We start from the raw sequence: 27,845 nt of genomic DNA on the forward strand, positions 1-27,845 counted from the left end.
CTCAAAGTATTTAATTGGGAGATTTGATAAAGTCAAGGCGGGTAGGGAAGGCTTTCCTGAGGAAATGATTGAGTTGAGGCCAAAGGAAGAGTCAAAATTAACAAAGTGGGTTGGAAGAAAGCAGAGAACCTTCCAGGCAAAGAAACAGCATGAGCAAAGGTCCTGTGGCAGCAGAGAGCATGGCTTCTTCGATTGCCTGAAAGAAAATTGGTGCATCTGGAGCCCTCAGAAAGCGGTATGAGATGAGATGAGGAGATGGGCTCAGGAACAGAGGAGCCCAATATATCTAGCTCCAAGAAATAGAAGTTACAGGGAGGCAAGTTGCAGCTCAATAATTTGGCAGCAATAGAGAACTCTAACAGAGGAACGGTTGTCTTGAGAAGCAGTGAGTTCCTGTGAGTGAGGATATATAAGTAGAGAAGACAGTTGGTGTCTACCAGGGAACTTACATATGGCATTGGGTGGGATGTTGGGATCGAAGATCCTTCTCTTTTCCAGTTTTAATGCTCAGTGATAAAATGTTTGGTCTATTTATTAAGGCTTTAGTAGATAAAGCTGTTCTCCCAAAGTCGGAGCTGGACAGCCAGCAGAGCGAGCCCCAGGTACTATGGAGGGGTGAGAGAGGTTGTTTCCAACCTGCCCCACATCCCCTCCCCAGGAGCGCCACAGGGCCCACTGTCTCCCTGAGAAAACTTCCTACTGGGTGTTCCAGTTCACAGGTATCTGTTCTCACCCAACTGTACATGTAGTCTAAGGTCCTGTGGACACAAGGGTTTTGGAATTAAGCTGCCTGGTTTCAAGACCTGGCTCCTATTTCCTGCTTATGTGACTTCACGTTGTCTTTATTTTCCTCATCTGTAAAATGGTAATAATAATGGTACCCACTCTTTTGGGTTTTATTAATGATAAATGAAATGATAAACAAACATCCCTTAGTATGGTGCCTGGAACATCATAAATGTTCATTAAATATTAACTACTGTAATTGAAATTAAGGAACTAATTGCTAATAAAGCTCAATGCTGCTCTTTCTAGAACAGAATAGTGATGAAGAGCATGAGTTTGGAGCCAGTCCATCTGGATTCAGCTCTCGCCTCTACCACTTTCCAGTTGTGTGACCCCCTTTGGACAAATTACTTCATAGCTCTGTGCTTCCATTTCCTCATGCGTAAAATGAGGAGAAATAAAAAACTTACTTCACTAGGTTGCTGTGAGAATTAAATGAGTAAATAGTTGCAAAGCGCTTAAACAAGAGTCTCACAGAGGAAATATCAGCAGATGTTAGCTATTGGTAGGGTTTACAGAATTATCCACATTTCAAATGATCATGCGTTGGTAGTCTGAAGGAATGAATCTTTAATAGGGAAAGTTCAAATGACACGGGCTTCTGGGGAAGTTATTTCGCAGTGGGCGGGCCTTTGGTGCCTATTAAACAGAACCACATATGTGAGCAAGAATCTCGGGCTGCTTGAGGCTCAAACCACATCGGTGGCTATGCCTCTGAAACTTTGGGAGGCAGCCAGCCTTCCATGGTGTAGAGATGGAATGACATGTGTCCTGCTACTCACATCATCCTTGGCAAGCGGCTTCACAGAGAGGAGACCAGGTCAGGCTTCCTTGCCCAGCCTATCCCGGGGCAGCCTTGGTCTCTTGTCTCTGCGGTGCTCAGTGGTGTTCAGCCATTGAGGGAAGTGCCACATCTCCTTGGGGTAATCCTTTCCTACAGTCTGGTGATGTCAAATCGCTTCTCCAACCTCTTCCACTACAAGCACAAGCCATTTCTGATTCATCTTTGTGTTCCCAGAACTTGACAGTGGACCGGACACATACCTGTTGCTCAGTAAGTCTCTTCAAACCAACTGGTCCACAGACAAGTTTCATCCCCGCTCTGGTCTCCCATCTCCCAGTTCGATTCTGTGGCCATTAAACCAGACAGCTTCTGGGGCTTTGTGTTGGGAACGTTCGTCAGTGGCTTCCTGGATTTCTAAATCACAGCAGTGACATCTTCATCTGTGGTTGTCAATGGTCTCAGAAGAGGACATCAGCAGAATGTTCCAGGGCAACACCCTGAACCTGTCCAGGGCAGAGCTCAGAGACACCTAGCAAGGGGAACACAGCCCAATCTTCACAGCTCCACCCCAGGGAATTCCATTTCAGCTTGTCCAGGTTTCAAAAGACAGATTCTTAGACTACTTCTCTTAGAGAGTCTTCTGGTATGTTCTGAATGCTCTGGGTTATTTAAGGACTCTGCATTATTTCCTTACGACTTCACTCACAATTTTTGATATGGCCTCTCCTGATTCAAAATAGCAAGAACAGGCAGCCAGGCGACATTTGCTCCTCTTTATTTCAAGACAGTTAAAATGGAGAAATACGTGGCATAACACCCTAAAGATATTGCCTTGCGTTTGATGTTTTTGTACACTTTAAGTTAATCCTCACAAATATTTAGAAGAATAGTCTTCCATTTGACAGATGAGAAAATTGGAGCTCAAGGAGGCTCAGTTACTTGTGCAAGCTGCTTAGTGGCAGAACCGGGACATGACTTTGGGTCTCCCAGTTTCCATTCCCACTGGAAGTAATTGTGGCATCTCAGAGTTTGAGAGAAACTTACAGACGAACTAGTCCAATGTTCTCTGTCAAACGTGATTCAGGAGAAAAACTGAGCCTGTTCTAAAAATCAAAAAAACCCTGAAGCCTGGAAAGAGTTCACATGCAAGATGTAACAGGGAAACATGGTTAAGGAGTCAGGCAAAGCTGAATTCACCCACAGCTTCAGTGCTCTGAAGGATGAGCGAGGCCACTGCCGGTGTGTCCTACTAACCCAACCACCATTTACTGAGGGGCAGGCCCTATGCTAAGTGCTGGAGAATCAGAGGTGATGCCTCAGCGACATTCCAGTCTGTAGGACTGCCCAAGAAATGGGAAAATCAACGGGTTACAGCGGCGTGTGGTAAGTCTTACAACAGGGTATGTGCAGCGGGGCAAGGCACTCCAGAGGCAGGTGCTGTCCCCAGCTTGGAAAGAGCAACAAAGCTTCAAGAAGGTGATTTTAAACGGAGTACTGCAAGGCTAAGGAGAGTTTGCCAAATAGACGAGGGTGTTCCAGGCAGAAGGAACAGCTTGGGCAAAGGGTGGTGGGGGGAGGGGTTGTGGGGGCTTGTAGTAATGCAGTGAGTTGGGGAAACTGCAGCTGTAGCTGAGAATGGGCCAATTCATGAAAAGTCCCCTGTCATGCTAAGGAGTTTGAACTTGATCCTGAAGATGACAGGTAACCAGTGAATGATTTTTGTTTTTAAATGGAAGTGATGTGATCACATTTCCATTTTAGAAAGTTCACACTGGAGGATTATTTAGAAAAGCAAGTACACTGAATGAGGAGATTAGCTAAAAACAACAGCAGTCAAAAGTAGGTGAGAAACGGGGCCAGCTGGGTGGTATAGTGGTCAAGTTCACACACTCCGCTTCGGTGGCCCAGGGTTCGCAGGTTCGGATCCTGGGTGCGGACCTTCATACCTCTTATCAAGCCAGGCTGTGTGGCAGGCGTCCCACCTATAAAGTAGAAGAAGATGGGCACAGATCTTAGCTCAGGGCCAATAGTCCTCAGCAAAAAAGAGGGGGATTGCTGGCAGACATTAGCTCAGGGCTAATCTTCCTCAAAAAAAAAAAAAGTAGGTGAGAAATGATGAGAGTTAGGATTAAGGGAAAACATTTAAAGGACATTAAAAATTAGAGATTATTAGACTTAGTGATATGGACACAGGAGGGAGAAAAGTGAAAATTGATACCAACTTCCAAGGAGCAGTTGATAAGAAGGTACCATTCTCCATGATGGAGGAGAAGAGGTTGGGGAGGAGAGAAGTTAATGAGTGGAGTTACAACATGTCAAGTTGGAGATGGCAGCAGGACATCTGGGTGGAGAAGGCAGTAGGCAGTAGGAAATATGAGTTTGGAGCTCAGGAGAGAGGACTGGGAGGGGCCTGTGGACTTGGGACTCGTCGATATACAGATGGTAGAGGGAGTCATGGATGTGGACGAGATAACCCAGGGAGCATGCAACAGCAGAAAAAGAGAACAAGGCTCAGAGAACAACAGCAGTTCTAGGGGTGGGGAGAACGATAAAGAAAAGTATGCAAGCAAAGGAACAAAGAAGTGACGAGAAATGATAATAAAGAAGAGTGGGGTCACAAAAGTGTAGAGGAGGAGGGAAGAGAGCAATGGAGCTCATATTATTGGGCTATGAGCATGTATCCAGCCCCGCACCAGGAGTCTCCCATATGTTCTCTCAATGCTCCTGGAAAAGCCCCATGAGCGATGTATTGGTATCCTAATTAAACTAAAATGGAAATTGTGGCCCAGAGAAGTGAACTAACTTGCCCAGGATGACATAGCTAAGTGGCAAAACGGGGTCAAAGCCAAACCTATCTGGATTCAAAGTCCATAATCCTCTTTTCATAGCCTAAATTGCTTCAGAAAGTCAAACAGGGCCGAGAAGGGCTGAATGAATGTAAGAAGTCATCATTCATCCAGGGTGAGGCTTCAGCCCTGTGTGTTGCAGAGTGACAAACAGTAAAGGTACAGTACTTTTTTGAGAAAATTGCCCTCACCCATTTAGCAAACATTCCAAAATATTTTTGGCTGTCCCTATGATGTGCTATTCTAGGCACTGGGGAGACCAAGTCGCCGCTCTCAAGAAGCTTGCATTTGGGCGATGGGAGAGAGACTCAGTATATCATATCGCGCACACACACACATCAGATGGTAGGAAGTGCCAGAAACAGAAATAAAGCCAGGAAGAGGTAGAGAGCTAGAGGCAAAGGAGAGAGGAAGGAAAGTAGTATTTTAGGGAGAGTGGTCTCTGATAAGACATGTGAGCAGACACTTGAATGAAGCACTTGAACAAGCAAGGCTTGAAAACAACCCGAGACAAAAGGAACAGCAAACACAAATGCCTAGAGACAGGATTACGCCTGTCACAGTCCAGGACCGCAAAGAAGCCAGCAAGACTGACATGAATTAAGCAAGGGAGGGAGTGACAGAAGGGAAATCCACAGAAACTACAGCGCACAGGACCCTGGAGGCCGTAGCAAGAAATCTGGGTTTTATTCTGAGAGAGATGCGAATCTTCTGGAGGCAAGAGGTGCTGTCCTTCGTCATCCATCCCAAGGGGAGAGATTACTGGGTCAGTACTCCCTGGAAAATGGTGCTCCCATTCTCACCTCCTTTCTGGCTGGAGCAGCCCAGAGGAGGCCTGGAGTGGGAGTGTAGCAGCGTGGAGCAGAACAGCTGGTGGACCCGGGTCAAGCCCAGAGCAGGACACCAAGTGGCCTCCCAGCTGCATTCATCATGACCACCATGTAGGGTAACCCTGGGTACCCGAGTATTCCTACTCGGAAGTCTCTATCTGGGCCCACCCCTGCCACCCAGAACCCCCTCCCCAAGCAGATGTACTTAGACAACAGGAACCAAAACAGGACCGGAACTCTTACACAGCCAGCACCTTGAACAATCTCAGAGAGATGCTCCATTCTAATGCGGCATCAGAGAATCAAAGGCTGATCCTCTAATCAGAGACCAGGGCAGGGTTCACTGGGTGAGTGAGTTCCAGCCCCATCAACTCCTGAAGTAGGGAAGTTAACCACAGCCGTGCAAGAGACGTGCACCCCTCAGTGCAGGGATTACAAAGCGCATCCCTCAATGGGGCCTGAAGCTGACCACACTCAGCCTTTCCCACATCCCAGGAAGATCCCATATGAGGAAAGCAACAGACTCAGGGGCGGCCTCAGCCCAGCCGGCATGTTAGCCTTGGAAAGTTTTTTTTTTTTTTAAGATTTTATTTTTTTCCTTTTTCTCCCCAAAGCCCCCTGGTACATAGTTGTGTATTCTTCGTTGTGGGTCCTTCTAGTTGTGGCATGTGGGACGCCACCTCAGCGTGGTTTGATGAGCAGTGCCATGTCCGCGCCCAGGATTCGAACCAACGAAACACTGGGCCGCCTGCAGCGGAGCGCGCGAACTTAACCACTCGGCCACGGGGCCAGCCCCTAGCCTTGGAAAGTTTTGGAGCTACTCTTCCTGCAGAGGACCATTTATCACAATTTCACTGTCACCCTTCATATTCTTTCTTCTGGGCCTACTGATGGTATGGGAATATCAATGGAAGTCATTGATATGGGACGCAGTCTCCCTTCCATCTCTTAAGGAGTAACGGAAGCCAGACAGCAAAGGAAGCTGGGGAATTTTCGTGGACCAGCTCATGGGGAAGGGCTTTGGCACACACGGAGAACCTACCTGGCACAAGGGGCAGCGGAGGCCCTTGTAAGTGGTATGACCCTGTGTCTTAGCCTATTCAGGCTGTTAGAATACACTCGGTGGCTTATAAACACAGAAGTTTATTTCTTACAGTTCTGGAGGCTGAAAGTCCAAGACCAAGGCATGGTCACATTCTGGCGAGGGGCCTCTTCCTGGTGCATAGCAAGCACCTTCTCGCCGTGTCCTCATGGTGGACGGTGAGGGAGCTCTGGGAGCCTCTCTTATAAAGGCGCTCACCCCATTCCTGAAGGCTCCACCCTCATGACCTAAGCACCTCCCAAAGGCCCCACATCCTATACCACCATCTTTAGGGGTCTGGATTTCAACATATAAATTGGAGGAGGACACATTCAGACCAATGACCCCGGTTATTAGCATACACTGTCATGCCCCTCTTCTCCTCCTTAATTATGTCTTGACTTGGACATCTGGGTTTTTTTCACCCTCATGATGGGATTAGTGTCCTTCCAAGAAGAGGAGGAGACACCAGAGCTCTCTCTTTCTCTTTCTCTGCCATGTAAGGACGTAGAGAGAAGGTGACCATCTTGCAAGCCAGGGAGAGAGACCTCACCAGGAACGGAATCTGCTGGCACCTTGATCTGGAACTTGCAGCCTCCAGAACTGTGAGAAATAAACTTCTGTTGTTTAAGGCACTCAGTCTACGGTATTTTGTTACAGCGGCCCAAGCTGACTAAGACGGTCTCTCTCTCTACTCCACTAGACTATAAACTTCTTAAAACAAAAATATAACTTGTTTCTTTATTTTTCTGGTATCTTTACATTTCTAGAACAATCCATAGGTCATAGGAAGTGTGGACGCAATGAGCTGAATGGATGAATATGCTGTCACACAAAAGAATGGGATCATTCAACAAAGAGAGACTTCATTTGAATGTGTGGCTCTCACGGTAGGAATTTCAGGAATGGGGCAAGTGAGATTCCCCGGGCCCCTCTTATATCCTGAAGAGGCAGCTGCTGCTTTGGCTCCGCCTCTGTGAGCCCTAAAAATACTGGCTCTCCTTTCTATTCCTCTCCTCACTTAATTAGGCCCTAAATTGAGCCCCTGGTTTATGCTCCACCCAAATCCACAGGCTCAAGAAGTTTTCTCCATGTAGAGATTCTGTTTCATTGTTCACTTTTCTGCCCTGGGCTTCATTCTTGCTACACCTGATGTGTAGTTTTGAAGAAAATCACTAAATGCACAGACTTTCGAGGCTAAGATCATCTGTAATAAAATGATCTGGGGCATCCTAGGATTTCCTTATCTAAACTCTTCAGATATGTAAGCCGCAAATAGCTGCAAAGTCTGAGTATTTTGAAAGCCCTGTTTTCTCTGCTCACTCACAGCTCGATGAAATCCTCCTCTCTAAGTTGGTTACAAGTTTTTTCTTCCGTCTTCTACATTTTTTTTGCCCAAGAGAAACAATCGCCCCCTTTTTTAGCTACCTTGTAGCGTCCCGCTGGAAAGTGAGATGAATCAAGTTTCCGCAGCAGCTATAGGGAACCTGAGCCGGGCCACTGGACACTCGTGTATAGAGAACTGTGACACACATTTCTCCCAGACGGAGCTCACTTATTTTCCATAGCATTTTAAAACTGGGCCTGGCACCACCGTTCACCCCTATTTATAGTTTAACTTGCAACATAATATTTACTCCAGGCTCCAATAGGAATGCTTCTTATAAATGCCAGCGGATTATTTACTATGGTAAACTAATTAGTTATATAAATGCTTCCCTTTTCAGGGTTGGGGAGGAAGAGACTGTTAATGCTTCTTGGATTAACCCAAGTATTGTTTGAAGTTCTCTGACATTTAAGATAGTTATGACAAGACTGCTCAGATTTGCACGCACAGTGCATCTGTCGCTTAAGTGACGTGAAGCTTTTTCATTTTAACTCACATGGTGAAATGCAACCACAGGATATGAATGCCACACATTCTGAGTTAAGAGAGAGTCGTTGCAACTTGAACATGAAAAAAAAAGTCAACGTTCCATGATAAGGTTCTTGACTGGCAGTTTTACCTTACACTGCTTTTACGACAATTGGAGCAAATACGCAAAATGGTTAGAAATGAAAGATTGGAGGTCAATGATTCCTAAGGCATAATTACAGAGGTAGAAGGCAGTTTTCTTGGACTTCTCAGGAATTCAGATCAACGGGGAGAGTAAATAGCAAAGGAGATCTACGTTTGGAGAATTGTCATGTATGGGTATGCTTCATCTTGGGGAGTGGGAGGGTAGGTTTTTCCCAGTCTTGACCACAAAGAGATTATCAATATGAAAAAAGATTTAATGGAGCTTAAACATAGTGAGAGAGAAATCTTTTTCAAAAAAGAAAACAGCAATGCATGAATTTTTAATACTTTTCATCCCTGTGCCTTATTTTTTCATAACAAGAAGGTTTTCAGTGAGGGGTGCATTCCTGATCAAGGAAATAGCATAAAATTAAACCCTACACATGAACAATACACTATCACAGATCAGAAATAGTCATAATCAATGTCTGTGTTTATTTAAAAATCATACTAATGACTGTTGAATTGACTCTGCACCAGGCGTGATTCCAAATTCATCCCATTGAATTGTCATTTGATCCTCACAGTAACCCTGGGAGGTAAGCACAGTTACTCTCTCCATTTGAAAGACAGGGAACTTCAGGCACAGAAAAGTTAAATGACTCTCCCACGGTGGGGCGGTGAAGCTGGACTATGGTAAGAGAAAGGTTCTCAAGCGGTCCTTTGGGGATGCCTGGAGGTACCTGTGGCCCTTTGAGGGGGGTCCATGAGGTCAAAACTATTTTGTCATAATGCTAAACTATTATTTGCCTTTTTTGCTCTCATCCTTTCTCAAGCATACAACCAAGTTTTCCAGATGCTACGTGATGCGGGACATTGAAACTGATTGGATGCAGAAGCAGACACGAGAATCCAGCTGGCTTCTATTAAGCCAGATGTCCAAGAGATATGCAAAAATACAACACCACTCTTCTTACTAAATTTTGTTTTTGTTTTCAAAAATACACTTATTTTTATAAAAATCATGTTGCTTATGTTAACATGTAATGACTTTATTCTGATGTTTTTTATTTTATTTTTTTATTTTTTGAGGAAGATTAGCCCTGAGCTAATTTTCCCCCCCAATCCTCCTCTTTTCTTGCTGAGGAAGATTGGCCCTGAGCTAACATCTGTGCCCATCTTCCTCTACTTTATATGTGGGATGCCTGCCACAGCATGGCTTGATAAGTGGTGCATAGGTCCATACCTGGGATCTGACCTGGTGAACCCTAGGCCACTGAAGTGGAGCATGCGAACTTAACTGCTGTGCCACCACCCGGCCCCAAGTTTATTCCTATTTTTAAATGAATTAATAAATAAATATGCTTAAATTTTCTTAGATTTGATTTGTAATGTAGTAAATATCTATAGATGTAACCCATATAAACAAAAGCTCTTTGGGATCCTCAATAATTTCGAAGAGTGTGAGAAAGTCCTAAGATCAAAAAGCTTGAGAATGACAGTAGTGTGGTCTTTCATATCCTATAAAATGAGCATCAACATATCACATACATTTATGACCAAAGAGTTTGTGATAAAAAAGCAGGATCTATATGTTGTCAAAAATCTTGATGAAAAAAATAAGCAAACAAAAATCAGTTCAAGGTCCAAAAGTTTTCGACGCCTGAATACTCTGATACCTGACTTTGGAGCTGAGATTTAAAAATTCTAATCCAGGGCTGGCCCGGTGGCACAGTGATTAAGTGCGCATGTTACACTTTGGCGGCCCGGGGTTCTCCGGTTCAGATCCCAGGTACGGACATGGCACCGCTTGGCAAGCCATGCTGTGGTAGGCATCCCACATAGAAAGTAGAGGAAGATGGGCATGGATGTTAGCTCAAAGCCAGTCTTCCTCAAAAAAAATAATAATAATAATAATAAAATAAAATTCTAATCTAAATGTGTCCTTTGGCTTTTAAGAGAACCATTGTCTAGTGTTTCCTTTGCCTAAAATGTCCCCAAATGGCCACTGGCTTCACTTGGTCACTGCATTCATGTCTCTAGTTAGATGACCTGGCCATCCTATTTAATCAGCAACCTTCTCCGTCCCCACCATCACTCTCCTCCCCTTGCTGTGCCTTATTTTTCTTTATAGCAGTTACCACATCTAACATACACTTTTTTTTCTGTCCCCTCCACCACCACGTGAGCTGTAAGCTGGATGAAGGCAGGAATGTTTATCTTTTTGTTCACTGTTGCATCCTCAGCACTCAGAACAATGCCAGAAATATAGCAGGTACTTGATGAATTAAGTATTTGAATAAATGAATGAATGTTTTATGCAAAAAAAAAAATAATGTAATGGAAGAGCAAAACCAAAAACTAAACAGGTACTTTAAGCATAAATTATCCAAACAAATCACCCATACGGAACAAATACTTGAGTGTACAGTTGTAGAGACAATGCAGTATATTCACCACATTACTTCTCCATCCTGGGCACACATTTCCAGCTTCCCTTGCAACTGGGGCCACAGGAATGAGCCCTGGCCAGTCCTTCTCAAACTTGAATGTCCACACAAATCACCTGGCAATCTTGTTAAAATGAATTCAGCAGATCTGGAGCCTATAATTTTATATTTCTACCAAACTCTTAAATGAGGATGGTGCTTCTAGTCTGTGGACCACACTTCAAGCTATTTCCGCACCAAATCCTTAAAAAAATGTGCCATGTAGAAGCAAGAACACTCTAGTAGCAATGAGCACACCCTAACACCCTAACCTTGGTTTCTCCACTAAAAGGAACCAGGGCTCCTTGGAGAAATGATTGATTCTAGGACTACAGTAGAAAATAGGAGCCTGGGGGGTCTTGTTGTGCCCCAAAATAAGGGAGTGCTTACTTATGTCCAAGGGACACAGGAGCCTACCAGAACAGGCACAATGGTCAAAGCAGGAACCATTTGAGTGACAAAATAAATAAAGTATTGGATTATAACCCAAAGTATAAAATAAACAGATGAGTCCATACTTATATAAATAAATTATTAAATAAATTAATAAGTGTGGGGAAAAAAGAGAGAAGCCTTCTGTGCAGAAGAATTCCAAATAATTTATGTTGATATTCTACCCTGAAGGAGGAGCAGCACAACGCCCCACTCCTCAGATGTGGGCTGCACACAGTGAGTCTTTCCAAACAATATCGCATGGAAAGGGGCAAAAACGAATAACTTCACAATGGAGACAACTGACAAACACTCCGTCAGTTAAGTGATCAAGGTCAACATCAGCAGTAATAAATCATGTTGATATGAGGTGATAAAAATAGGACCTTACCCCTGTGGTCTTCCTCCCCAAACACATAAACACAGTCTAACCATGAGAAAAACACCAGACAAATTCCCATAGAGGGGCTTCTGCAACATCCCTGACCAGTGCTCCTCAAAACCATCAAGGTCATCAAAAACAAAGGCTGAGAAATGGTTACAGCCAAGAAGAGCCTAAGGAGACAGGACAATTAAAGGATATGAGGTATTCTGGATTTTAAAAAAGGACATTAGGTAAAAACTAAGGAAATCTGAATAAAGTGTAGACTTTAGTTAATGATAAAGTATCAATACTGGTTCATTAACTGTAATAAATGTACTATACTCGTGTAAAATATTGATAATAGGGGAAATTGGCTGCAGGGTTTATGACAACTCTCTCCATTATCTTGTCAATTTTTCCAGTAAACCTAAAACTATTCTAAAAATAAGTCTTTTTAAAAAAAAAAAAATCTCATGTGATCCCCAAGCTCTCCTTTCCTTTCAGAGACAGACCCGTATGAACTTAAGAGTAAAGGCCCCCTTAAATTCTGTGCCCTAGGGACCTCACTTGCCTCACCCTAATGCCAGCCCTATTCTGAGGAATCTTGGAGGACAGCTGATACAGATCTAATATCTATAAAGTGGAGGAGAGCCACTTGACCTGGGTAGGTGTGAAATAAATATTAAATGCATTAAGCCACTGAGATTTTCAGGTTTTAGAGTTGTTACTGTAGCGTAGCCCAACCCACCCTAATATAATAATCTACATCAGGGGTCAGTAAAATATGACCCACTGGTCAAATTCATTTAGCAGACTATTTTTGTACAGCCTTGGAGCTGAGAATGATTTGTACATTTTTAATGGAAAGAAGGAGGAGGAGGAGAGGGCTGGGGACAGAGATGGGGGAGGGGGAGGGAGGGAAGGAGGAGGAGGAGGAGAGGGATGGGGACAGAGATGGGGGAGGGGGAGGGAGGGAAGGAGGAGGAGGAGGAGAGGGATGGGGACAGAGATGGGGGAGGGGGAGGGAGGGAGGGACGGAAGAGGAGGAGGAGGAGAGGGATGGGGACAGAGATGGGGGAGGGGGAGGGGGCAAGGAGGAGGAGGAGGTGAGGGATGGGGACAGAGATGAGGGAGGGAGGGAAGGAGGAGAAGGAGGAGAGGGATGGGGACAGAGATGGGGGAGGGGGAGGGAGGGAAGGAGGAGAAGGAGGTGAGGGATGGGGACAGAGATGGGGGAGGGGGAGGGGGAGGGAGGGAAGGAGGAGAAGGAGGTGAGGCAGGAGGAGGAACAGAGACCATAGGTGGCCTGAAAAGCCTAAGATTTTTATTATCTGGCCCTTTACTAAAAAATTTTGCCAACCCCTGATCTTCATCATGTAGACTATTTGGTAAAACAAAGGTTATATCTACACAAATGAGCTTTTAAAAGAAGTTCCAGTTATCACAGACCTTTCCAAAAGAACCCTTAAATTCACCGCTGAAGTGGCTCCTTCTATTTCTGAAATCTATTCAGCAAGTAGCCAGACTTTAAAAAGCTTCCAGTGATTAAAAATTCCTATTAGCTATACCTTTGTAGGGAGCAAAATATACCACCTCAAAATGCATCCCTTTGGCATGAGGATTATTTTAGGCTAATCATCTTCAAGAGACAGAAGTCTCAAGAAGTTTTTTTTTTTACCTCCCCCTGAACTGCCTAAAAGAATTCAGATGAAGGACCTCTTCCAGGGAGCTATCACCATGGATATCTACAAAGAATATGAACTAGGCATATAGGGAGGGACCCAGTAAAGTCTCTTTGATTCAAGTCCTCTCTGTCCCATTGTCTCTGCATAGCATAGCAAACATTTGTTTGACCAAATATTTGTTTTTCTCGTCTTCCTGTAAATTGTTTTTTCCCCTTTCAAGTCCCAGAACTCTATTCCCTTCTCTTTTGGTCTGGATGGCATATAAGCCTCAATTGCCTGACTGCTCATGGGTCCCATTTTTCTTATGAGGCCCCTGTATGTATGAAATTAAACTTTATTTTCTCCTGTTAATCTGTCTCATGTCCATTTAATTCTTAGACCAGCCAGAAGGACTTAGAAGGGTGGAGGAAAAATTTTTCCTCCCCTACGCCTTCATGGAAGAAATGTCTCAAAAAATGAAACATGGTATTCAGCATCTAAAAACACTATTAATTGAACCAGGTATATTTAATTCTATTCATGTTGTAGTCAGAAGATATTTCATTTCCCTTGTACTGTAGAAATGGGCCATTTGAAAAATGATACACAATACTAATTTCAAAAGATGAAATTTCAGGGGCTGGCCCCATTGCATAGCAGTTAAGTTCTCATGCTCTGCCTCAGTAGCCTGGGGTTCATGTGTTCAGATCCCAGGTGCAGACCTACACAGCACTCATCAAGCCATGTTGAGGCAGCATCCCACATACAAAATAGAAGACTGGCACAGATGTTAGCTCAGGGGTAATATGCCTCAAGCACAAAGAGGAAGATTGGCAACAGACCTTAGCTCAGGACCAATCTTCCTCACCAAAAAAAAAAAAAAAAGTGACATTTCAATCCCCAGAAGTCCAAGAAAGGAGGTGTTTCACAGGTGAGTGTAGTTAGTTATCTGACAAATTCTCCAGTTAAAGATCATGAAATTGAAGAGAAATGCAACAATTTGACCATGTTTTTGTAATTCTTCACTGTGGGATAACTTTTTTCTGTGAAATAAACTCCCAACAAGTTAAAATCAAACTAAGCAAGGAAGAAACTCCTAACCGGTGAGGAAAATAAAAGAAGCTGCATTACGAATCTGAGGGAATCTGAGAATCCATGCCTACATTTTGAGTCAGTAAATTATCAATTACAAAGTTATTGGTTGAGGTCTTACCACGCACCTTACACTCTGCTAAGAGGCTCTCCCTTTAGAAATGTGCACTTGAGTTAAGACCTACATATTTACACACAAAGTAAAAAGCAAAGCCCAATGAGTTTACATAGGGAAACACATGTGTGCGTGGATGTGTGCGCGGGTGCGTGCACCCACATTTGGGAGTTCTGATCCAGAGGCAGATCCAGATCTTGTGGGCCCGTGCTTAGAAAACTTGTAACGAGCTCCTTTATAAACTACTAATATAATCTTAGGTATGAAACCTAAACAAATTGCAATGTTTTAGAAAGTTGATAAATACCACAAACATCAGATGCCCGATCATCTCTATAATTTTCCTGAAGTTTTGGCTACATACTCTTCTATGGCTAATATTTTCTATACAAAAAACATGGAAAGATAATTATTTTCTCTAGCATGGTTCAAAATTTTTTATTATTGATAGCTTAGAAAAGTTCTTTTCATTTTTTAGGATTGATAAAACTTAAGAAACGCTTTCTCAAGTTTCTTTCCTATTTGAACCATGAGATTTTAGGGCATTTCAGTTGTCTTATGCAGGAGTTACTTTTACATCATCTTTGATGACACTCATTGACGGGTATACGGGATGCTTCTGAAACTGGTAAACAGTTTTTTACTGGTTTACAAAGTTTTTTCTTTGCAATTCCTAATTATAGCTTTTAGGCGTTTGCCCACCCACTGTTAACTGTGCTACTTAGGCAGGATATTATCTGGCTCCCACAAGGTTTCTATAGATGACATCTCCCTGGTGCCTGGGTCACCACGGTAATAGGTGTTTGACCTGTTTTTCAGGAATTAAGACCCTCTTGTCCAGTTCAGGCCAGTTGAGACTACTAACTCATCAAGTGGGCCTGCACAGGTGTCCAATAAGTGATCTTTGTGACGTCAAAAGGCTAAAAACTCCACCCTCAGTTCATGGGCACACCGCCATTTTGTAAACATGTGTTCTATGAAGAGCCATGAAGCTTGACTACGCTTGTGCCGATCATCAACTACCTCACAACTCCTTACCTGCAATTCCCACAGCTCAGACCACCTTGCCCCCTACCCCACAAATATGCCTGAGTCTCCATTTCCCAGGAAGTGGATCTGAGAATGATTCTCCCACCTCCTTGCTTGGCTGCCTTGTGATTAAATCCCTTCTCTTTGCAAACTCACCTTCTCGGTGATTGGCATCAACAGTGTGGCAGGCAAAACAAAACTCATTTCATGGACTCCACTTCACACCCTGTTAGGCCATGTTTTCTTCCAGCTGTTGTCGTGAGCAACCTGAGAGCATTGTGTATCACTTGCTTTCTGACAGGGCCTTCTCTGCCTCAGTTGGGTCTCCTGCAGGAACTTGCTCAACCAACTGCCTCAGGCCACACCCTTAAATGTGAGGAAGTTACAGCCCATTGGGCAACCCTTGACCAATGGAATGGGGCTGGGGGCTGGTAGATAAATCCTCTCCACTTGTGTGTCTCAGGCAGACAACTCTCCATTAAACATATGGCTTCACACACAGACTTCTCAAGTTATACTCTACACGCGTAAGCATTCTATTATTATATCTTAGTTATTCTAAGATAAACTATATTTTCAACAATTTCTACAAAAAGAAAAAGGTATATGGTGCATTTATAATTACATATACTGTATCATCAAGTATATGCCTAACAGAAGAGAACTTTCATTCTTCACTAAGCATCTATGAAAACTGAATCAATATCCTTCTGATTATATGCATCCGATGATGGGAAGAATTTTCCATAGACTAGCTTCTGGCTCCATATCGAGCTCTGGCTCCACTTCAAACCTTCCATCCCTCTACATCCCACGTGCTTCCTGTATTGGGCTCCACAGTGCACATTCACAGGTGGGTACAACCTCTGACCCTGCAGTTTAAAACTAGGATAGTGGTGTCAGTTTCATGACACCAGGTAAGTCAGCAGAGTGGCTGTAAACCACAGAAATATATCCCACTAAACTAAACTACATGAATCCCCAACTCAATTTCCCCTTAGCCAGATCCTCAAAAATGCCCACAGCCCCTCCAGAGCCACCTGACGCGAGGGGAAGTGAGATCCAGAAGCCAGAGTCAAAAAGAAAGCAGTCGTAACAAATTGCAGTTAAAATATTTTAGTTTTGCAAATTCTACAACATATGACCATATATACATTCCTAGGGCTCTCCTAGGGCCTTGGCAGGGGCCCACGCAGAAGAGTGTCCCTGAAGCTTCAGCTTCAATAGCTTCATGGCAAAGCCGCCTCTGGGCATAAGTTGCCTCCAAAATCAAACTCTGGAGAGTATAGCATGGACGTGGGGCCAAACTGTCCAGGGATAGAATTCTAGCTCCACAGCTTCGTAGCCATGAGATCTCGGGCAAAGTTCTTAACCCCTGGATTCACTTTGCTCAACTGTAAAATGGAAATCATAAAAGTACCTACCTCATAGTGTTGTTGTAAGGATTCAACGCTTGGCACATTAAATATTCAATAAATATCAGCCACTGTCTCTCTTAATGGTTGGGGTGCAAACGGCAGCAACTTGCCTTTTATTGTGAAGGAAACATACTGCCGGCCCCGCCTGCTGCTTAGTCCGGTAAACCACGCTCAGTCTGCATTTGGACAGGGTCTCTTCAACCTCATCTTACCACGGAAATCAAAGTCCTCATTTCAATGACAACATCTCCATAGCAATTCTGGCCTTCAGAGAACAGTCACTAAGAGCTTTTCAAAGATCCAGGGTTCCCCTCACCAGTGTATTTCTCAAGGCGTTGCAAAGGGAGGGTCCTCTGTGCCTTCCTAGGGGGGCATAATTAGCTGGTGGTTGGCAGATTACTCATGATCAGGTCACTCCAGGATTCCTGGCTCTTGAATTCCTTCTTCTACCAGCTTACAAAGGATTTTTAGCACATCAATTTCATTTGATCTGCACTGCTATTGAAGCCAGCTTTTTTTGGTCAACTAATCAAGCTAAAAATTGGAATGATTCACAGCTGCTGAAACCAGTGCCCTGATTCCAAAATATCTGGTAAGCCCAGCCTTATCAATAAATTCAGTCTGATTTAAAATTAGATTTCTTCCTCCTTGGTTGGAAAGAATTCCATCAGGATTTATTATATTCTCCAGGATTTTGGTGGTAGAAATTAACAATGCCCTGTAATTCTTTGTTGTGGATGCCTCCTCTTCCTGGCTTACCTTTATTATCAGCCTCCCGGCTCATGCTAAGATCTGACTCTGGTTGATTCAGAAAAAAGCATAGGTGGGGCTGAGGGGTTAGAGGGTAGTAAATGGCTAAAACCTAAGAAGAATTGGCTTCATATTGCAAGGGAGTTGTAGAGTCTTCAAGCAAGGGTATGTCCCCTCCCCCCACGACATGGGAAACTGGGCTGCTTTGACTGACACGGAAGGCTCACTGGGGGTCTGGGAGCCCAGCTACCTCTCTGAGTCCTTCATATCTTCCCACACTTCCTCATTCAAAGTCTTCCTGTAACACAGGGTTTTTCAATTAGGTTGTTCACAAGCCAGAATTTTTTAAATAGAACAGAATAAAAAATAGCAGGACACTTTGGTTATAATAAAGGTAAATATTGTTTCTTGACAGCTTTGTGCGTGTGTGTGCTGGATCATGATCTAAAATATATTTCTTATAAGGGTTGTGGTCAAAAACGTTTGAAATCCACTCGTGTAGGAGACTTGAGAAAGCTGTAGCTTTCACTAAAGTAATTCAGCCACTTAGATCAACTTTGAGTTTGGCTTTGGGCTACCTCAACCATTCAGCTTCAGGCGGTAAGAGAGGTTTTTAGTAAGGTCATATGAGGTCAAGGGGGTGCAATCTCTGCTGAGGATTTACATATTTGGGCTTATTGTCCTCTTTCTTTAGGTTTTCTAATATGGAGGAAACCATTCCACACACCGCTCTTGAGTTCTCATCCCTTCATACTGTTCTGTGTCTGCAGTAACGTGGTCCCCCAAATCTTGCCTTCAATGAGTGCTTTATTAAAGACGACAATGGGCAATTTAAATAGTATCTGCCATTTCATATTAAGAGTTGTCAGAATCCCATGATAACTAATACGAAAGGAACTTTGTCCTGTCAATTTTAGTTTTCCCCATCTCTGAGGATCTGTTGCCTGTATCACACTCTTCACTATTAAATTCTGTTTCAAAGTTCTTGATTTCAAGCAAAACAAAACAAAACAACTCTGAATAACTTAAGGAGAAAACAAATATATATTGGAAGATGTTGAGTAGTTCCTGGGAGCCTAGAAAACACTGGTAGATGGGCTGAAACCAAAAGCGGTTTCTAGACTCAGTGCTGAGGCCACCACCTTAAAAACATTTCTCAATAGTCCCTGTATCTTGCTCTCTTTCCATTACGATTTAAATCCTAGGGAGCAGCATTAGATCCGCTGAGCATGGTCACATGCCTGCATCTTTATGGCCGGGGACAGAAAAGAATTTGTGTAGTTTATATGAGGTGAAGGAAAGTGCTGCCTAGCAAGAAGATGCGATCTTTGGCAGAACCTCAAGGATAAAAAGAAGGTCTAGATGTCAGATACTCAAAAAAAAAAGTCAGACGTCTGCCAAAGCTTTTGCCCCATTCTTCTGCAACTATATAGGTACTGTCCCTTTTTCTCACTAGGCTGTGAGCTACTCCGGCAATTATCTTGCTTTTCTCTGTATGCCCCATACCATGTAGCACAGCCCTGGATTAAAGCAGGTAATCAAGGTGAGCATTGGGTTCTTATTTGTTTTATTTTGAATAAGAGAACTTGTTGAGCTCTTGAGAACCACAGAGCAGAGAGTTGAGCTGAGGCACTAAACAGAAAAACAAAATCAAGGAGAGTTCAATCTCCCTGGAGCCAGCACCAGGGTCACCAGGAATCCATAAGGGACCAAAAAAACCACATAGCTAAGACTAGCATCCACCCCAGGCTGGGCTGCATGAAGGAAAAGGATCCAGGAAGAGGACGCAGAAATTGTTCCAACCAAGAAAATCTGGGGTTAATTCAGGATCGAAATCCAGAATCTATAAATTCAACTTTTTTTGCTTTTTGCTTCAGGAAGATTAGCCCGGGGCTAACATCTGTGCCAATCTTCCTCTATTTTGTATATGGGATGCCTCTGCAGCATGGCTGCTGAGTGAATTAGGTCCACATCCGGGATCTGAAGCTGTGAACCCAGGGCCGCCAAAGTGGAGTGCGTGGAACTTTAACCACTCGGCTATGGGGCCGGCCCTCTCAACTATTTTTTTTAAATTGCATCCTGTTTATTATTTTTTAAATAAAAATTCACTCTGAATTATTGCATTTCCTCAACTGCACCAAAAGGGGTCTAGGCTAGTGTAGCTACCAGGATGAGGCTCCCTGAGGGACAAGGCAAAGCTGAGATGCTCCATGGAGATCCCATGAAGGACGAAGAGAGCCAGGACAACCAAGAGGTCAATGAGGGTGGGTAGAGAAGCCCAGGACAAGTAACTAGAGGACTCCTTTTCCCTTGGGATCACTCACCTAGGTGGGGGAGGAGGAAGAGGAGCCAGAGAGAGAGGTCAAGAAAGTGAAGTCAGCGTTGGGGTGGAAGGAGTGGTGGCAGAGGTGAACTGGAAAGACGGGTGCCAGGACAGCCATCTGTAGGAGAAAGAAACGTGTGCTCAGTTGAAGGCTGTGTTCTAAACTGCACTGAGGGAAACAGACAAAAAATGTGAAACTGTGGGGCTAGACAATTCACAACAGGGTTGCTTACCTCCTGAAGGACAGACATCAGCAAATTCCCTTCATGTGGTGAAACACTGACAGTCCCTTTTAAATATGTCAGAATTAGGCTCACTAAAAATTAGAACATTTCCTTTGTTCAACGCCTCTCGGTTCTCGATGTTCCTATGAGGCAGATAATATTAGTATAATTATTTCAGAGAGAGTGATTTGGGATACTGACAAGGCATCGGAGCCAGAGTCACACTGCAAACCCTGAGGGCTTCCAAGTTTAGGACTCAGGCTGCGGCTGCTGCTTCCTGGTTTGTTGGTGAAGATACATGAATGATGGCTTTTTATAGATTTTATGACTCCTTCATAAGTACCAGTCATTTTAAATTCAAAGAACCTTTCTAATTTCGGTAATCAACTGGACGCCTTGGACGTGCTTGCTGGAAAATTAGTACCTCTTGGTGGATGGCCTTCGTACCAGACTATTACATCTATTAATAGGCATTCGTGGATCTTTTTCTGGCCAGAAGCAAGTAAATTCTCCAGGTTTAACTTGCAGTTTGCAGGAATGGGTGCCTGTTCATCTGAATGCTAAAATATTTTCAATATTTTATGTCTCCGACTTTCACTCAAATAAGACAATTTTGAATATCTCCAGTGAACTATTTTTTATCCTTTAGGTTTCATTACAAATAATTTTACTGAGTCCTAGAAAAGAGGCCCTTAATAATTCAGATGGCTAGAGATATCAGAGTATGAGTTAACATCAGATATTTTGACTTGCGGTATAATTTGCTATTTATTGAGTTCCTCAGAGAAGCTTAAAATCTTCTGGGAATTGGGTCACGTCTTACAGAGGAGTGGCTTAAATCAAAGTTTATAGAGTTTTTGTTGGGTGAATTTAATGCTCTGAACCACAATATTTTGTAGCTAGGCTCCCTTTATGATTATGTTCATGCTCAATGTTGTTTTATATTATGGATATTTCCCATGCCTATTTCAACCTGAAAAATGCCCCCTCTCCCAATTAGATTACAAACCCCTAAAGGGCAGAACCTATAACTTAAACATATCTTTATTTCCCTAAAATATCCGGTCCAGTACCTTGTATCAAGTAGGTGTTCCATAAATATCTGGTCATCGACTGAACCAGCAGAACCTGGAAATGTGGAGGACATGACCAAGTAATGGCAGAGGTAAGCAGAGGCTTCCAGCACACTGGTCACAAGTCATCAGTCACACCAGAGAGGGTGACCCTAGCTCCTCACTTGAGGAAAATGATTTGGTCCTCACCGTTTGGAACTTGTCTCCCAGCCCTGATAATTCCACCTGAGAGATCTGATTGGCCATTGTACTACTTGTGTCACTCACCCCCACCTCCTGCCTCTTTGGTCCCACTCCTGGACTAACAGGGTAGCAAAGCAACTTAAAGGAAACACACAAACACAGCTGTCACATATGCAGTGGTTGTCACTCTCAGAAAGGGCATGCTAAATCTGAAGGGGCATCCACCGTAGAGCCTAGACTAATCCCCAAGCCATGGATGCTCCTTTCTGAATTGGGGCTTGGACAAGAAAAACCTGAGGGAGTCCAGTCTTTTCAAGGATGTCTGTGATATTGTGATTCGCAACAAGAAATACACAGTCATGTGTCACCCAATGACGAGAATACATTCTGAGAAAGGCATTGTTAGGTGATTTTGTCATTGTGTGAACATCATAGAGTGTACTTACATAAACCTAGGTACTTACACACCTAGGCTGTATGGTACCAATCTTATGGGACCATCATTAAATATGCCATCTGTTGTTGACCAACACTGTTATGTGGTACATGACTGTACATTGGGTCTTCCTCCCTGTTTCTGGCACAGAAGTCCTAAAACTCTTGGAGTTTGTCCTGTTGTATTAATGAGGTGACTTTTGGAAGGCCCCTAAGGATGGGGGCTGGTTGACATTTGAGCCTACCATGTGATTAGAGGGTTAGAGCTTTCAATCCCACCCCACTGACCACCAGGGAGGGGAGGGGGGCTGGAGATTGAGTTTAATCACCAATGGCGGATGATTTAATCAATCATGCCTCTGTAATGAAGCCTCCATAAAACCCCAAAAGGACAGGGTTTGGCAAGTTTCTGGGTTGGTGAACATGGGGCCATGTGGGGAGAAAGACAGGTTTGCATGGAGCCTCCATGCCCTTTCCCCATACCTTGCCCTATGCATCTCTTCCATCTGGCTGTTCCTGAGTTATATCCTTTTATAATAAACCAGCAATTTAGTAAGTAAAATGTTTCTCTGAGTTCTGTGAGCTGCTCTAACAAATTAATCAAACCCAAGGAGGAGGTTGTGGGAACCTCCAATCTATAGCCAGTGGGTCAGAAGCACAGGTGACAACCTGGACTTGTGATTGTTGTCTGAAGCGGGTGGGTGGGTGTGTAGTCTCTTTTGAGACTGAGCCCCTAATCTGTGGGATCTGACACTATCTCCAAGTAGGTAGTGTCAAAATTGAGTTGAATTGTAGGACACCCAGCTGGTGTCAGAGAATTGCTTGGATGTGTGGGGAACTCCCCCACACATTGGCATTGGGTCCAGAATTATTAATGTCCTAAAAGCTAAAGGCTGATCCTATATTTGGCCTGATTTATAAAAGATCTGAAAAATAAATTATGTTCAAGACCAACCCTAGATTTAATTCCAATATAGAGCTGGTCCAGTGAACCTAGTTTGGTCTAATATTCCCAGCTGAACCCAGCATAATTAATGTATTTTAAGTCTTTATTCAGGAGCTACACTGTCCAAAACATGGAGGAGATGGGTACAAAAATAACAGACACAGATGTACATACTCACTCAGTATACAGTCTAGTGGAGGAGATACAAACACACTCCTTATAAATTATAAGACAACAAAAAATGCGGTAAATGCCATAGAAGAGGGGTAAAAGGAAAGTGCTGTGAGAATTCAGAGAAGTGGAGCTTTTGTCTACCTGGCAACAATCAGGGAAAGTTTCAAGTCAGCATCGCATAGAAATAGTTGGGCCTGGGCCAGAGCTAAACACGTGTGAAGGGAAATAGTGGGAGATGAGGTTGAAAAGGGACCTTATGGGACTTTAAATCCTTAAAGGGGCTTTAAGGGACCTTACATTCTTCATCAAGGAGTTTGGGTTTCCTCCAGTGGAGAGAAGGAGCCACTCTAGGTTTACGAGCAGAGGAGTGCCTGGAACTGTTCTTGAGTGCGGAGATTAATTTAGCAGCAAGGAACAGAAAGGACTGGGGTGAGGACAAAGTGGAGTGGAGACAGAACAAAAGCTAAGATGCAGCTGGCGGTGGGATGAGGGGAGAGTGCAAGAAGGAGAGCCCCAGACCTGGCTCTGGTTGACTTTGGGGAAAAAGAAACAGATGACCCTGAAGCTCCAAGCCAGGATGGCAGGTGTTTGGCTAGTGTCCTTGACTCCATGATGCAACACAAGTGGAAAAACAAACCAGAAGAGAGAGGAACAAACACTGTGTTGAGACAAGCAGAAAAATTACTTCTGTAGGGGAGGAAGACATTTTCTCTACCCACTCTAGGTCCTTCTGGCGGGGCTACAAATTAAATTCACATGAGACAGAATAACAGGAGAAAATCAAACAAAGCTTTATAACGTATACATGGGAGAGACTCAGGAAAACTGGGCAACTCACCAAAATGGTAGAGGTTCTCATCTTAAATACCATCTCCAGCTACAAAGGAGGATGTTGAGGGTGAGGGGAGTCAGTTACGGGAGATTGCCAGAAAAGTACAGTAAACAAGAGTATGGTTATTATGCAGATTTAAGTTCTTACCTTCCGCATTGATAAGGGTTTTTAGAGAGAAAGTCATCCCCCCTTCTTCCTGGCACAGAGAGGGAGACACCTTTACAGATGGAGATTTCCCTTACAAATGTAAATGTTTCTTACAAAGAGTAATTTCTACTTTTCAGAGTTTCTTTCCTGTCTGCAGTTTTTAAAAGTAACCAGCCCAAAATAATCCTCATGCCAAAGAAACATATCTTGGGGTGGCCAATTCCAGTCCCCCACAATTCAAAGGAGTATAGTGAACAGTGGCAGTATGGGCTTTTTCCAGAACATTTCTAAGACCCTTGTTACCAGGTGAAGGATATAGAAAACATGTGTTTTTTTAAATAAAATATTTTTTCTTAATGCAAATCTGATCTTCCAAGTAAGCTTCTAATTTACTTTTTTACCAAAACTTTTTGACATTACAGCCAAGTTAAAGGAACTTTAAATTTGAAATTAATCTTCAGATCTACCTATCTTCAAATTTTCCTACCATTCCATTAGCCCATAGCAACAGACAACTCCAATGTTTCTTCAGGACCCCTCAGAACCCAGTATTTCTTTCTTATTTCATTTATTCCTATTTAAACTTTATTTTTGAAATGTCTACCATTTTTTCCCAGTATTTCTAGAGAAAATGTAATTGTGAAGGAAATTCTTATCCCATCTGTCTCTGTCACCATTCTTCCTCTCAATTTCCAAACTACTGTAAATTTGCATTTTTTTCACTCCCCTCACCAAGTGAGTTAGCCTCGGATCATTCCTGCCAAATTCCTCAGATATTACTGACAGTATTTACAAGAGTCTTCAATAGTTCTTTTTTTATACAAATCAATCCTGTTTTTTCAATTGAGTCGGATCATTGTGGGCCAAAATAAACTCCAAGCTAAGAACTTCAGCTGCAGGTATCTCTACAGCAATTAAAACGACATCTTTACAAAGTTATGAATTCTGAATTTGTTGCTTTGTTTTGGTTGTTAAAGTTTACCAAGCCAGGTGAAAAAGAGATTGTTGATTTCCTGCCTTAAGAAAGTAAGTCTCACTGAAAAGTTGCCGATAGTTTCATCTAGGAGCACTGGCTATAACCACAGAAAATGTTTTAGATTGAATTAAATATTGCCACCCCATTACTCCATTGCCCATTGGGCTATTTGTCTGTGATAAATCTCTAGGACTTGTCCTTTCAGAAACTCTCCTTATCTATCTCATCCTCTCTCTTCTTCTCCTGAACTTTTTTTTTTTTTAAGGAATATTAGCCCTGAGCTAACTGCTGCCAATCCTCCTCTTTTTGCTGAAGTAGGCAGGCCTTGAGCTAACATCTGAGCCCATCCTCCTCTACATTTATATGTGGGATGCCACCTCAGCATGGCTTGCCAAGCAGTGCCATGTTTGCACCCGGGATCCGAACCAGCGAACCTCAGGCCACCAAAGCAGAACGTGCGAACTTAACCACTGCACCCAGGCTGGCCCCTGAAAAATTTTAAGTACAGTGTAGGGGAGGAAAATTCTCCTTCTGCTATTATAGGTTCTTTGGCTGGTCTAATAATCAAATTGACATAAGACAGATTAACAAGAGAAAAACACATTTAAATTCCTACATAAGGGAGCCCCATAAACATATGAGGCCCAAGGGCAAGTGGGGCAGTTGAGGCTTATATGCCACCCTGAGCTAAGGCATGGGATAGGGGCCTGGGGCTTCAGAGGGTAGGACGGTGATTCACAGGACAGAAGAAGAGCAGATGTTCGGTGATTAGATGTCTGCCCTGCCAGACAGGTAAGTCACTCAGATAAAAGTTATCTTCGGTCATGGCTCTCTCTCTGAGCCAAGCACCCTATTTAAACTCTTTAAGGTAGTTAACGGAGACGTAAAAGTTTTTCTTGAGTCTGCTGGGTGTTGATTGCCTTCAGCTCAAAATAATCCACATGCCACAGTGGCACATTTAGGGGTCACGTATTCTCCCCCTCAGTAGACATATGGATATACACATAAATCCTACTCTCTCCATGCGTGAAGGCAACTCCACTGTCAATCACCGTTACCTGTACATCTGACCCCCTTAACCTCACTCTAGATTTTGGAAACTCCAGTTCTCTGCCCAGTTCCTTCTCCCTGCAATTATTTCTACATCTTAGAGTTATCAGGAACAATCCTCACAACCACTTCTCCTTCCCCTGCTCAGGTGGTGTTCGTGCCCTCTGCTTTTGAGGTGTGTGTCCCACTCAGCCATGAGATGGCCCCTCTGTGTGTGCCTGCTGGCCTGGCATCAGTGCTGGTGGGATGGGCCTGAAGGATAGAATATACCACCCCAAAATATGACTGTACAAGTTCAGGACACGCCACTCCAAAATACACCACTTTCATATATTGATTATTTTCAGCTGAAGGCAGTTGAAAACCAGCAAATGCAGGGAACAGTGTTCTAAAACCAAAGTGGGTTCCCTCCTGGTGAGTTAAACCAGACTCTCCACCAGAAGTAGTTGTCTCACATGATAAAGTATATTTGCGGCAAACAGGAGACCATGAGGAATCATTTCTGGGGTCACAGGGTCCCGGAACAAAGGGAAGCAGGGACGTTTCTTTTGGATGGGGAATGAATATTCAAAAAGGAGACATGGGCATTCACTTGAGCAGGCTCAGCCGGAAAACACGCTTCCACACACACTGCAGGTTATGGACTCAAGGTCTAAGCTTCTCCTGGAGAGATCTTAGCATTAGAAATAAGGCAAAGGTCATAGGCATAGCTCTCGTGGTGAGGCTTGGTCTGGCTCAGGGTGGTTGGTGATTGCATCTCCTTCCCACAACAAAAGGGAAAAGAACAATTTGGAAAAACAGTTAAAATATATCTAAACCCACCCTTGAGTTCCTCAGGGTAACTAGTTGGTGACAAAGGCTTTCTCTGAACTCCCCTTATCTGCCTGAAGACAGAACCTGGACAAGGAACTCAATTGTCACAAAGGCTCTCCCCGCAGAGTTTCATCAACCAAGGAAGATGGACTGTGTCACAGGAGAGGAGACTAGAAACCACACCACACCCAGACAAACTTTGCCACAAACTATCATTCCTCCCATCTAGTTTAAAGGCCCATCCATGTTTCCTAAAAACCATTTATTTTCCCGTCAAAGGCCTACACCCCTCACCCCTTTCCCCCGTTAAGATGGTATTGATATTGTGGTGCTCATTTCATAATACATGTGTGTCAAGTCCTCATGCTGTACATCTTAATCTTGTACAGTGTTGTATGCCAATTACATCTCAACAAAACGGGAAGAAAAAATAACCATAAAATTAAATTTTAAAACAAGAGGGTATTTAATCTTGAATTCTAAGCCACCTTGCAGTTACTCATTTTCCCCTGGTTATCTCCATGTATACATGAGGTACAAGTGTTAATAGACTTCTGTTTGTTTTTCTTTTGTTAATCTTTCTTTTATCATAAGGATCTCAGCTAAGAGCTCAGATGGACAGAGGGAAAGTTAGCTTTCCTCCCCTACATACCAAAGCCATTGTGTCCTGCAGAACTCCATATAGCTGACACTGGATGCTACTTCTGCCCCTCCCCGAGGGAAGGGCATAGGCGTCTGTGCCAAGGGCGCCATTTCCCATTGCTTCCAAACCTTTGATGCCCCTCCTTGCCACTGATGGGGCGTTCTCCTCCTGCCCCTCTCCTTCTGCCGCTGTGGAAGAGATCAGCTGCCCTGGGGGCTGTGCCAGAACTGGAGGCACCACTGCTGTGCAGGAGCTGCCAGAGCGCCAAAGCTCTGGACCCTCCAGACCCTTGCCCTGGGCGCCCAAGGTGCGGAGGCCTCTCCCCCTTTGTTATTCTTTTGCAGGGC

The 27,845-nt window shown here is 43.6% G+C and overlaps 1 long non-coding RNA gene across 1 annotated transcript; it reads right to left on the reverse strand.

Moving 5' to 3' along the window:
* On the reverse strand, positions 1-27,845 carry LOC139039881 (uncharacterized). The gene is made up of 4 exons (XR_011493128.1): positions 27,508-27,845; positions 20,236-20,369; positions 20,004-20,120; positions 1-3,552 (listed from the first exon to the last, which is right to left on the reverse strand). It is a non-coding gene; the product is annotated as an uncharacterized lncRNA (long non-coding RNA).

This window comes from Equus asinus, chromosome 12, assembly GCF_041296235.1.
Source record: "Equus asinus isolate D_3611 breed Donkey chromosome 12, EquAss-T2T_v2, whole genome shotgun sequence".
Taxonomy (NCBI): domain Eukaryota; kingdom Metazoa; phylum Chordata; class Mammalia; order Perissodactyla; family Equidae; genus Equus; species Equus asinus.